This window comes from Hemibagrus wyckioides, linkage group LG11, assembly GCF_019097595.1.
Source record: "Hemibagrus wyckioides isolate EC202008001 linkage group LG11, SWU_Hwy_1.0, whole genome shotgun sequence".
Lineage (NCBI taxonomy): Eukaryota > Metazoa > Chordata > Actinopteri > Siluriformes > Bagridae > Hemibagrus > Hemibagrus wyckioides.
This window is the reverse complement of record NC_080720.1, coordinates 24655232-24667702: the sequence shown is the minus strand read 5'-3', so window position 1 is coordinate 24667702 and position 12471 is coordinate 24655232. Positions and strand designations below refer to the sequence as shown.

Sequence of the window (12471 nt, the reverse complement as noted above, 5' to 3'; positions counted from 1 at the left end):
GTGTTGTTCTCGCACCACCTGATTCCTGATTGCTTGATATAGGTAGCATGTGTGAGATTCGCATCTAAATTGCTAGAGTTCAAACACATTGGAGCGATACATGCTCGAGCCACTGCATTGAGCGTTGTATTTTCCCATGCTGTTGACGGTCACAGCATGTGTGAATTGACTGCCATGGGCAGGGCATGGCACACGTAACATGACTCATTCGTATGCTGTTTCGCTGTCCAGTTTGCAAACTGCCAGAAGACATTGTCATGTGGATGTGTTTCACTTGGACAGACATTGAGGCTCATCCCTATCAGCAGAGTGAGGACCTTCATTTTATTTAGCACGTTAGCTTTTCATGTTTTTAACTGTTTGTCCTATCTACCTGTACGGTGAACTATCACCTTTCTTGACGCTCAGGTGCTCGGAGTGCGGGTATACCCGATCAGGTATACCCGGTCCTTCCCTGACTCTGAGGTGATTCATGGGCCAATGTGAAGATGAAATGCTTGATTATTGCTGGAACTTGTCCTCTGCTTTGTCTGTAGTCCATAAACAGGTGAAGGACGCCCTACCAGACTGACCTCCACGACCTGAAGCCAGGTGACTGGATTGTGATGAAGGACTTCAGGCGGAAGAATTGGAAATCCAGGAGGTGGCTAGGTCCATTCCGGATCCTGCTAACAACTCAGACAGCAGTTAAGGTGGCGGAAAGACCAACCTGGATACACGCAAGCCACTGCAAGAGAGTTCCAGAGCCAGAGATCAACTAAGATAGAATAGTGACAGTCACACTGTCCCTGTTGGTGTCCTAAAACCTCATAAAGGTGGGACAAGTGCTGATCGGGTATACCCGCAATCCGAGCACCTGAGCATCAAGAAAGGTCATACCATACAGCGTACAGGTAGATAGGACAAACAGTTAAAAACATGAAAAGCTAACGTGCTAAATAAAATGAAGGTCTTCAGTCTGCTGATAGGGATGAGCCTCAATGTCTGTCCAAGTGAAACACATCCACATGACAATGTCTTCTGGCAGTTCGCAAACTGGACAGCGAAGCAGCATACGAATGAGTCATGTTACGTGTGCCATGCCCTGCCCATGGCAGTCAATTCACACATGCTGTGACCGTCAACAGCATGGGAAAATACAACGCTCACAGCAGTGGCTCGAGCATGTATCGCTCCAATGTGTTTGAACTCTAGCAATTTAGATGCGAATCTCACACATGCTACCTATATCAAGCAATCAGGAATCAGGTGGTGCGAGAACAACACAGACAAGGACATGTGTACACGAGTGCTGAGGACATCCTTATACGGCTATCAAAGAAACATTGCAGAAATGAGAGGGTTCAAAGCCATTTTTCCACCGCACTTCAAGTTCCCTGCATGTTTCAAGGGCAACCGGAATCAATTCCTGGGTGTAACACATAATTTATCATGTGCCACTACCTACGAATCTTAAAGCAGTAATAACAGTTGCAGCAAGAAACCATGTTCAGCATTAAATCCCGGAGAAATTGGCACACTTCCTCATATCGATGATTGGTACTGGGTGTGCGGGCAGTGGGCCCCATACCTCATCCTATCAGTGGTAGTAGTGATCATACTTCTGCGCCTATTCGGGCCCTGTTTGGTAAAATGCTTACAGAGATGGATGATCAAACAGGTTACCAGATACACCATGTTGCTGCAGACCAACAAGGAGGACGGGAAACACACCGCCAGGTCGGTAAGAACAACTAGCTCGCTACAGGGGAATGACGTCGAACACCCTTGGCAACCACCTTTCCAAGATGAGGATCTGACTCCGGACTGGCTGTCAGACCCATTGGACACAGATTATTCACCAACTATGAATGTGGAGATTGATGAAGAAGATGATGTGTAAAACCTGAGTAAAACAATAATGATGATGCTATTTTCTTACTGAACTCTGCATACTCATTAGAGAGTCTTTTCTCTACAAAAACAGCGGTATAGTCTTTTCTGCGATGATCTAACTATGTGACAGCATAACTGAAAACCTGGTGGGAAGGTTATGATTGATGTTTGTTAGATTATTACTTTATAAAAAGCCAGGCAAAATAAAATTGTAAATTTTGACTTATTCTGAGCCTATGGAAAATCCTTATTGCACACCTCTTTAATCTTAGATTGTGAACTTAAATCAGAATGGAGAAACCTAGGTTTATGTTGGAATGGAGTAGCCTCGACTTAAACTTGAATGTAGAATGCCTCAGTTTAAAGTTAAATTAGAAGAAACTGAAACTTAAACTTGTATGGAGAAACCCAGGTTTAAGTTTAAATAGAGTTCAATCACTGTTCAATCACTTCAGTTTTTCAAATTCAAATTCAAATTCAAATTTTATTTATTGCATATGAAATCATACACAGTACGACATGTAGTGAAATGCTTTTTATGACTGTCCTTCATTTTGAAGAAAGAAGAATAGAGAAAATTGTGTGGACATGAAAAATATAGTTTCCATGTTTCTTATGAATTGTTGCATATTAATATAAGCAATCATATTTAACATCATAGTTCACCCCAAACGTGAAAAAATTCAAAGAAAACTGCCCCATTCATCTGCACACATGCGTTTGTCTGAAAAACTGCTTTCCCTTGCTCGTAGAATCGCGGAATCGCATTTTCAGCGCCAGAGAAGCACAATGCAGATAGCACACTGCGCTGTGGCAGGAAACAAGCCTGTTCGATGAAAAATGATGAAAGTTGACTTTGTTAAGTGAATTTTCATGGAATATCACTGTTTCCATGTTCCTTATGAATTTTTTCACTTTAATGTAAATAATCATATTGCATATCAAAATTCATATTTTTTATCACTGTTCCCTTGAACAGAATTTTTGCATTTTAATGTGTAATGTGGCAGGCAAAATTATTAATATTGAGTGTGATGAAGTTATATCTTCAAGCAAAAACAGAAACGTTGGGGACTTTTGGGAAGTGTGTCATAAAACAATTCATATTCCTGTGTACCTCCCGCTCTTCAAAGAGGCAATGGTGGAACTATTTTCTGGATCTCACCAAGAATGTACATTCTTTTACCCTTCAGGTTCTAATCTCAAGGAATACTGAAAAAATATGATGATATACTTACTGTATGATCTTATTGATATTTAATGTCATTCTAAAGGTTATGGTGCGATTGGTGAAAAGGTCTAATTTCCAAATCAGAGTATACTATATTAGTGGCAGTGTAGATAAGAAGATAATGGATTCCCTTGCATTACAAATCAAACCGCCTTTTTTCAGTTGTACTGAATAGAAATAGAATTAACATGGACTAATGACCAACTTTTGGTCTGGTACTCTACAGAGGGGCATTAAATAGAGACAAAAAGGCCCATTTCAGCCCTACTGGGATAATTTAATGCTGCAAGCATCAGTGTATAATCTGGCGCTTAGGGATGTGTGGCAGATAGCTCTCTTAACCATCCTAAATGAGCTGAAATCAAAAATGCCTGAGATCTGGAGAACTTATAATTAAGAAAGAAGGAGAGAGAGATATAGAAATGTATGAACGATTGAAAGCAGCGTTGTTGGAGTTAAGAGGACCAACACATGCAGAGTGGAACGAAATATTGGCTATTAAGCAAGTAGGGAAAGAGCCATTTGAAGTATATGCAGATCGACTGTGGTTGTCTTACAAAGAACACTCAGGATTAGAAGATGTAGAGAGGGACCAGGAAGTTTTCCTACAGCTTTTAAAAAATAATGCAGGACCCCACATTCAACAAGCATTGATCCATGGGGCAGAGGCACCTGAAAATACCTATCGGGCACAAGTGGAATTTGCCTCTAAAATAGAATCCAGACTAAAGCAAAACAAAAATTCCATATACCATACAGAACACAGAGTTCTGTAATGGTTCTGTAAAGTGTGCCAATCGTACCATTAAAGAAAACATTGCTAAACAGATAATTCAGCACCAAAACAAGTGGATGGATGCATTGCCGACAGTTTGACTGTATTGTGAGCAACCCCATCTAAAGCTACAAGTGTTAGCCCATACAAGCTTAGCAATGAAAATATCATCAAATCGGTTAGATCTGAAGCGCAGGCGCTTCTATTGGTCAGCCATACATTATTCAATCAAAGCCATACCATCGAACGTGACTTAGCCTGCAGATCATATGCACAGGATTTATTTACTGCTGCAAGAAAAGAAATTTTAGACCTTCGTCTTCTCAAGACACCTAGGCATGCTTTAAATGATCTTATAGAAATTTTAGACTTGCATAGATGGTATGCACCAGAAAAGATGAAAGATATTAAATACTCTGAATTACTGTCTACATAGATGTTATACACTGGGAATGAGTGCACCAGCTGCATTGGGTTTTTTGCCAATTTTCCTTTTATACACCCTGAGCAAGTATTTTTGAACTCCACGACTATACATTCTATAGGTGTAGTAGTGAAGGATCAGATCATTAAATGGGACCACTGTGGGAGTAATATTTGAATGGTTTAGAGTGTTCAAAGTGGTTTGGAGTGCTTAAAGTGTATTTGAATGTTTTAGAGTGTTTAAGGTGTATATGAATGCATTCTTGTTTGGGTCTGTATAAAACAGTTAGAATCAGAGGACAGCATGATTGGGTTGTCAGGCACCACCTCAATTTATTGATCACCTCTATTTACAGGTTTAATAATGTAGGGTTTAACAAAAACGTGCGGGATGAGAGGTTTGGGTATGCTTATTAACTCTGGGCTGAGATTGCATAGCTTGTATGGAATGAGAAACAGTGATCAGTTTGGCAGGCCTTTTCAGTGGTAGACGAAACTTGAAGCTGTGCCCAGGGTCATTGTGCCCCGCTATAGGGCTGTCAGTACGTGAGAGAAAAGGCAATTAAAACTGCAGGCTAGAGGGAATGTAAAGAAAAATAGAGCAATAAATTAAACCCAAGCAATCAAAGACAGAGCAGAGGTCCCGAAACTCAACCATGCTGTCTTCAGAGGTCAGAGTGAACTGCTAAATGAGAAAGCCAGAAAGTGCCACTGACAAGAGCACAGATGACCATTATTTTTTATATGAGTGATCTTGAAAGTCCAATTATAATGGAATGTGAAAGAGTTAAAAATGAAGAGGTAATGGTGTCCAAAAAGAACCTGGTACTCCAAAAAGAAAAATAGGTGGGATTTTCTCAGTGAAGAGGGTTTGGTTTGAATATTATGAAAAGATAAGAGAAAAGAATAAAAAGGCTATGTTTTGTGATGATTAGGGCAGAGGTTGTTGGGATATTCATTCGTGAGCAGCTCAATTCTTGTAACCAGCACTGATTGCAATAAAACCTTGTATCTGCATTAATCCAGTCTGCATGATTCATCTTCTTTAGTTAGAGTCTTGCTTGACTGAGCTGTTGGGTCAATGTGGAGTTTGGAGTCAGATTATAGCGAAGTATTAATTGAGTAGTGTTTAGTAGTGCATTATAGCGTGGGACAAAAATATTTTCCACACCACCTAACAGGATATATGACTTTAAAAGGGGATGAGACCTTGTTTACCACTCACACCTGTTGTCATGAAACTTCCAGTTATGTTATTTGTACATGTAATACTTTACTACAACCCTTCTCTTCCAATGATACTAAGCTTATCAGTGTTCAGTCATGGCATGGTCATGCTGACGCGATTCAAGTATCTCACACACAGTGGTGTTTCCTCAGTGAAATGAATTCCTTCACCTATGGCGGTCTGACCTGCCCTGCAAACCATACCTTCTGCTGGGAGGTTACAGAGGATTTCTCAATGGGTCAGATAAATATCTTGGGGAGGATACCACTGGACACAGATGTTTCCCCATGGTCGGAAGACACTTTCGTTGAACAGACACAATATATTTGGTACAACAAACTATACTACAGACAGTTGGAAGCAAACCTGGCCAAGGGAACAGCAGAGATCTTGTCAAGTTCAAGTTCCATGGCTGTGTGATTGCCAGGACTTGTTCTCATATTGTCTATACTTCAATGCAATTATTTCAGATTTATGCTTCGCTCCTTACGAACGTCTGCCAACACTGTTTTCACGCTTAAGCCCCTTATAGGTGCCAGCCATTCAGAGACTGCTACAGTAAGATTCCCAGCAATGTCCCCTTGGGAATTATTTTGAAAATGTCCCAAGGGGCCAGGGGATTGTAATGTGGCAGGCCAAATTATTAATATTGCCTGTGATGAAGTTATATCTTCAAGCAAAAACAGAAACTTTGGGGAATTTGGGGGGGTTTGGGAAGTGTGTCATGAAACAATTCACATTCCTGTGTACCTCCCCCTCTTCAAGGAGTCAATGGTGGAACTATTTTCTGTTGTTATTCATGTCTAATGTCATTCTAAAGCTCATGTTGCAATTGTTGAAAAAGGTCTAATTTCCAAATCAGAGTATACTGAAGTTTACACATAGTCTGTACTCCTGTTGGAGATATGTCCTTATGACCTTATTCAACCCCCTTGCAGGTCACAAGACAACAATCTGAACTATGTCCTTTACAACCCATTTGGTGTGAACCAAAACTAAAAGCCAGATGTGTCCTTACGACCTGTCCAAAACCAGGCCTTCTGTGGACTCATAGATTGTATGACCCTTTGGGTCTCTTGGGTATATAAGGTGCATTGGCAAAAGACTCACGGAAGCATCTGCATTCAGAACTTCCCACACTATTATTATGTGTCTCTATTGCCGGGAATGACTTTAACTCTGTAACTTGTGTTGTTCATACTATGCTGATCCTTTTAATTGGAACTGTGTTACTGTGGTACTTTTCTAATTGAATATACTGACTTGAGTGGAACTTGCGTGGCAAAATAAAATTATTAATTCTGACTTATTCTGAGCCTATGGAAAATCATTATTATACACCTCTTTAATCTTAGATTGTGAACTTAAATTAGAATGGAGAAAACTAGGTTTATGTTGGAATGGAGTAGCCTCGACTTAAACTTGAATGGAGAATGCCTCATATTAAAGTTAAATTAGAAGAAACTGAAACTTAAACTTGTATGGAGAAACCCAGGTTTAAGTGTAAACAGAGTTATGTTCACTCATTTCAGTTTTCTATCAAATTAATAAATTAAGAATAGTCAACCCTCTAAATTGTGATCAACATCAGATTATATTTATATTAATTGTTAACTGGAGTCAGGTTATCATTATACACAGAACTCAAAGAATGAATCGAAATTTTAATAAATAAAGCAAATTCTTCTAGAAGCGCAAAGGAAAAGTAGAATACGAGATCCCTTCACCAACGCCGCTGGATTCCGTCATTGGGCCAATGGTTGGTCCTTACAAATGTAAACAATCACATTTCATATCATGATTGACCCCAACCGTGAATAAGTCAAAGAAAACTGCCAGATTTACCTGCACACATGCGTTTGTCTGAAAAGCCACTTTCCCTTGCTCGTAGAGCGCTGAGACTTGCGGAATCGCTTTTCAGCGCGAGAGAAGCCCAATGCAGAGAGCACACTGCGCTGACGCAAAAAACGAGCTAGTTCGATGAAAAATGTTCAAAGTTGACTTTGTGTCATGGAATATCACTTTTTCCATGTTTCATATGAATTTTTGCACTATGATGAAAAAAATCATATTTCATATCAAAATCCATATTTTTTATGACATTCCTCTGTTTCTAATGAATTGTTGCATTTTAAAGGAAACAATCACATTTCATATCATAGTCGACCCAAAACATGTGAAAAAAGTCAAAGAAATCTGCCCCATTCAACTGCACACATTCGTTTGTCTGAAAAACCACTTTCCCTTGCTCGTAGAGAGCTGAGACTTGCGGAATCGCATTTTCAGCGCCAGAGAAGCACAATGCAGAGAGCACACTGCGCTGAGGCAGGAAACAAGCCAGTTAGATGAAATGTGTTTACAGTTGACTTTGATAAGTGAATTTTCATGGAATATCACTTTTTCCATGTTTCATATGATTTCTTGAACTTTGATGAAAAAGATCATTTCATATCAAAATTCATATTTTTTATGACATTCCTATGTCTAAGAAATTTTATCATCTTCAACTAAACAATTAAATTTCATATCATAGTTGACCCAAAACGTGAAAAAAGTCAAAGAAAACTGCACCATTCAACTGCACACATTCGTTTGTCTGAAAAACCGCTTTCCCTTGCTCGTAGAGCGCTGAGACTTGCGGAATCGCATTTTCAGCGCGAGAGAAGCACAATGCAGACAGCACACTGCTCTGAGGCAGAAAACGAGCCAGGTCTATGAAAAATGTTGAAAGTTGACTTTGTTAAGTGAATTTTCATGGAATATCACTTTTTCCATGTTTCATATGAATTTTTCAACTTTGATGAAAAAAATCACATTTCATATAAAATTTCATATTTTTAATGATTTTCTTATATTTCTTATGAATGTTTGCATTTTAAAGTCAACAATCACATTTCATATCATAGTCGACCCCAAACATGTGAAAAAAGTCAAAGAAAACTGCCCCATTCAGTTGCACACATTCGTTTGTCTGAAAAACCGCTTTCCCTTGCTCGTAGAGCGCTGAGACTTGCGGAATCGCATTTTCAGCGCCAGAGAAGCACAATGCAGAGAGCACACTTGCGCCGAGGCAGGAAACGAGCCAGTTCGATGAAAAATGTTGAAAGTTGACTTTGTTAAGTGAATTTTCATGGAATATCACTTTTTCAATGTGTCTTCTGAATTTTTGCACTTTGATGAAAAAAATCATATTTCATATCAAAATCCATATATTTTATGACTATCCAATGTTTCTTATGAATTGTTGCATTTTAAAGTAAACAATCACATCTCATATCATAGTCGACCCCAAACGTGAAAAAAGTCAAAGAAAACTGCCCCATTCAGCTGCACACATTCGTTTGTCTGAAAAACCGCTTTCCCTTGCTCGTAGAGCGCTGAGACTTGCGGAATCGCATTTTCAGCGCCAGAGAAGCACAATGCAGAGAGCACACTGCGCCGAGGCAGGACACTTGCCAGTTCGATGAAAAATGTTGAAAGTTGACTTTTTTAAGTGAATTTTCATGGAATATCACTTTTTCAATGTTACGTCTGAATTTTGGCACATTGATAAAAAAAAGGCATATTTCATATCAAAATCCATATTTTTTATGACTTTCCAATGTATCTTATGAATTTTTGCATTTTAAAGTAAACACTCACATTTCATATCATATCATAGTCGACCCCACACATGTGAAAAAAGTCAAAGAAAACTGCCCCATTCAGCTGCACACATTCGTTTGTCTGAAAAAACGCTTTCCCTTGCTCGTAGAGCGCTGAGACTTGCGGAATCGCATTTTCAGCGCCAGAGAAGCACAATGCAGAGAGCACACTGCGCCGAGGCAGGACACTTGCCAGTTCGATGAAAAATGTTGAAAGTTGACTTTGTTAAGTGAATTTTCATGAAATATCACTTTTCCCATGTTTCTTCTGAATTTTTGGACTTTGATGAAAAAAATCATATTTCATACCAAAATTCATATTTTTGATGACTTTCCCTTGTTTATAATGAATTGTTGCATATTAAAGTCAACAATCACATTTCATATCATAGTCAACCCCAAACATGTGAAAAAAGTCAAAGAAAACTGCCCCATTCAGCTGCACACATTCGTTTGTCTGAAAAACCGCTTTCCCTTGCTCGTAGAGCGCTGAGACTTGCGGAATCGCATTTTCAGCGCCAGAGAAGCACAATGCAGAGAGCACACTGCGCTGTAGCAGAAATCGAGCCACTTAGATGAAATGTCTTTACGGTTGACTTTCTTAAGTGAATTTTCATGGAATATCACTTTTTCTATGTTTCTTATGAATTTTTTCCAAAGCGAAATTTCATATTTTTAAGACATTCCTTAGTTCTGAAAAATGATGTCTATTCTCCTTCTCAACCCAAGTCAAAGCCCAAAACCAGACCAGAGAATACTTGATCTTATCCAAAAGGCCAAGAAGCAATAAACTTTTATCTCCTCTGCTTAACGGATAGCCTGAGGCCACACCTATACAGGCATGCATAAAGTCACATAACCAAATAAGACCCAACTCCTGGAAACTACCCATTTAACATTCAAGCATACACAGCTTCGCCAGAGCAAAGCTCATAAAAATACATCAAACTCATTGATGTTCCTCTCCACAAAAATCTTTACTAAAATGCAAAAGATTTATGCTTGATTTAAGAGAAACCAGAACTATAAAGAAAAAAAAGGCAATCAGCACCAGGAAACCCTTGTCGGAGAAACACAATGCTCGATGAGGGTAAGGCCGACCCCTTGGGTTGGTTGAGTGGAGAAAGGGCGGGGAAAAGTTGACGAGCAACAACTAACAGTGGTGAGCAGAATGAGGTGAAGATAGGCTAGGGAACAGGACGGTTTGAATGCAGACCTAATTTGGTAAGTAAGTAAGTAATTCAAAAAGTTAGTAATATTTTCTCCCTCATTTTACATCAGAAAACGGTGCACCAAGCCTGGACATACTGCAATACTAAGCCGATCCGGGGAGCGGATGTAGCATGCCCCTTTTTTGGCTCCCAGCTCTAAAAATCTGTTTAATATAGAGGACATATGAGATATTAAAGTGATAAGAACAGATTTTTTTTCCAATCCAAATCCTACCCATATCCATACCTATCCATTCAGCTTTTCAAGGCCAGAGTAAGGACTGTGACGTGAACCCAGACGAAGGCCAAAAGGCCAGACCAGTTAACACAATCGATCCTAGATAAAAAGCCTGAGAAGCGATCCTACACAAACCCCATTCCATCTATTCTCCTTCTCAAACCCAGTAAAAGCCCAATACCAGACCAGAGAACACCTGTTCTTAGCCAAAAGCCCAAGAAGCAATAATCATTTAAGTCCTCTGCTTAAAGGACAGCCTCAAGCCACACCTATAGAGGCATGCATAAAGTCACATAAGGAAATAAGACCCAACTCCTGGAAACTACCCATTTAACTTTGAAGCATACACAGCTTTGCCAGAGCAAAGCTCATAAAAACACATCAAGCTAATTGATGTTCCTCTCCGCAAAAATCTTTAGCAAAAGACAAAAGATTTATGCACGACTTAAGAGAAACCAGAGCTATTAAAAAAAAAAAAAAAAAAAAAAAAAGCAGCACCAGGAAACCCTTGTCGGAGAAACACAATGCTCGATGATGGTAAGGCCGGCCCCTTTTGTTTTTTTTTTTGTTTTTTTTATATCCTTTCCGTCACACTCGCCTTCTCAAAGGCAGACTAAGAAGTGCAATGTGAATACAGTCACAGCCCAAAGCCAGACCAGAGAATGCTAGATCTTAGCCAAATGGCCGAGAAGCAATAAACATTTATCTCTTCTGTTTAACGGACAGTCTCAGGCCACACCTATACAGGTATGCATGAAGTCATATAATGAAATAAGACCCAAGTACTGGAAACTACCCATTTAACATTGAAGCATACACAGCTTTGACAGAGCCAAGCTCACAAAAATACATCAAACTCATTGATTTTGTGTAGGATCGTTTCTCAGGCTTTTTAGCTAGGATCTATTGTGTTCATTGGTCTGGCTTTGGGCTGTGACTGTATTCACATTACACTTCTTAGTCTGGCCATGAGAAGGCGAATGGTTAGGTATGGATATGGGTAGGATTTGAACTGAAAAAAAAACCCAATCTGTTCTTATCAGTTTAATATCTCATACGTCCTATATATTAAACAGACTTTTTAGAGCCGGGAGCCGGAAAAGTGGCTTGCTATCTCCGCTCCACGGATCAGCCTGGTATTGCAGTACTTCCAGGCTTGGTTCAATGTTAAATGGGTAGTTTCCAGGAGTTGGGTCTTATTTGGTTGTGTGACTTTATGCATGCCTGTACAGGTGTGGCCTGAGGCTGTCCGTTAAGCAGAGGAGATAAACGTGTATTGCTTCTTGGCCTTTTGGCTAAGATCAAGTGTTCTCTGGTCTGATTTTTGGCTTTGATTGGGTTTGAGAAGGAGAATAGATGGAATGGGGTTTGTGTAGGATCGCTTTTCAGGCTTTTTAGCTACGATCTATTGTGTTCACTGGTCTGGCTTTTTGGCCTTTGTCTGGGTTCACGGTACAATCCTTAGTCTGGCCTTGAGAAGGCGAATGGTTAGGTATAGATATAGGTAGGATTTGAATTGAAAAAATAAAAATTCTCTTCTTATCAGTTTAATATCTCATACATCCTATATATTAAACAGACTTTTTAGAGCTAGGAGCTGGAAAAGTGGTTTGCTACATCCACTCTGCGGATCGGCCTGGTATTGCAGTACTTCCAGGCTTGGTGCACTGCTTTCTGATGTAAAATGAAGGAGAATCAATTACTGAATTACTGACTAACTTACTTACTTACCAAATTATGTCTGCATTCAACCTGCCCTGTTCCCTAGCCTATCTTCGCCTCCTTCTGCTCACCACTGTCAGTTGTTGCTCGTTAACCTTTCCCCACCCTTTCTCATTTCAACAGA

General features: G+C 39.6%; 2 non-coding genes and 4 pseudogenes across 2 annotated transcripts; 3 read left to right on the top strand and 3 right to left on the bottom strand.

Annotated features, from left to right (window-relative positions):
- Positions 1–1675: 1675 nt before the first annotated feature.
- LOC131361749 (uncharacterized) lies at positions 1676–5952 on the top strand (annotated as a pseudogene).
- A 4135-nt stretch (positions 5953–10087) lies between these two features.
- Positions 10088–10202, bottom strand: LOC131362312 (U5 spliceosomal RNA). The gene has a single exon (XR_009206157.1). It is a non-coding gene; the product is annotated as a U5 spliceosomal RNA (small nuclear RNA).
- Positions 10203–10458: 256 nt separating this feature from the next.
- Positions 10459–10622, bottom strand: LOC131362311 (U2 spliceosomal RNA; annotated as a pseudogene).
- Positions 10623–10974: 352 nt separating this feature from the next.
- Positions 10975–11089, bottom strand: LOC131362314 (U5 spliceosomal RNA). The gene has a single exon (XR_009206158.1). It is a non-coding gene; the product is annotated as a U5 spliceosomal RNA (small nuclear RNA).
- Positions 11090–11625: 536 nt separating this feature from the next.
- LOC131362307 (U2 spliceosomal RNA) lies at positions 11626–11795 on the top strand (annotated as a pseudogene).
- A 334-nt stretch (positions 11796–12129) lies between these two features.
- Positions 12130–12298, top strand: LOC131362310 (U2 spliceosomal RNA; annotated as a pseudogene).
- Positions 12299–12471: the final 173 nt, after the last annotated feature.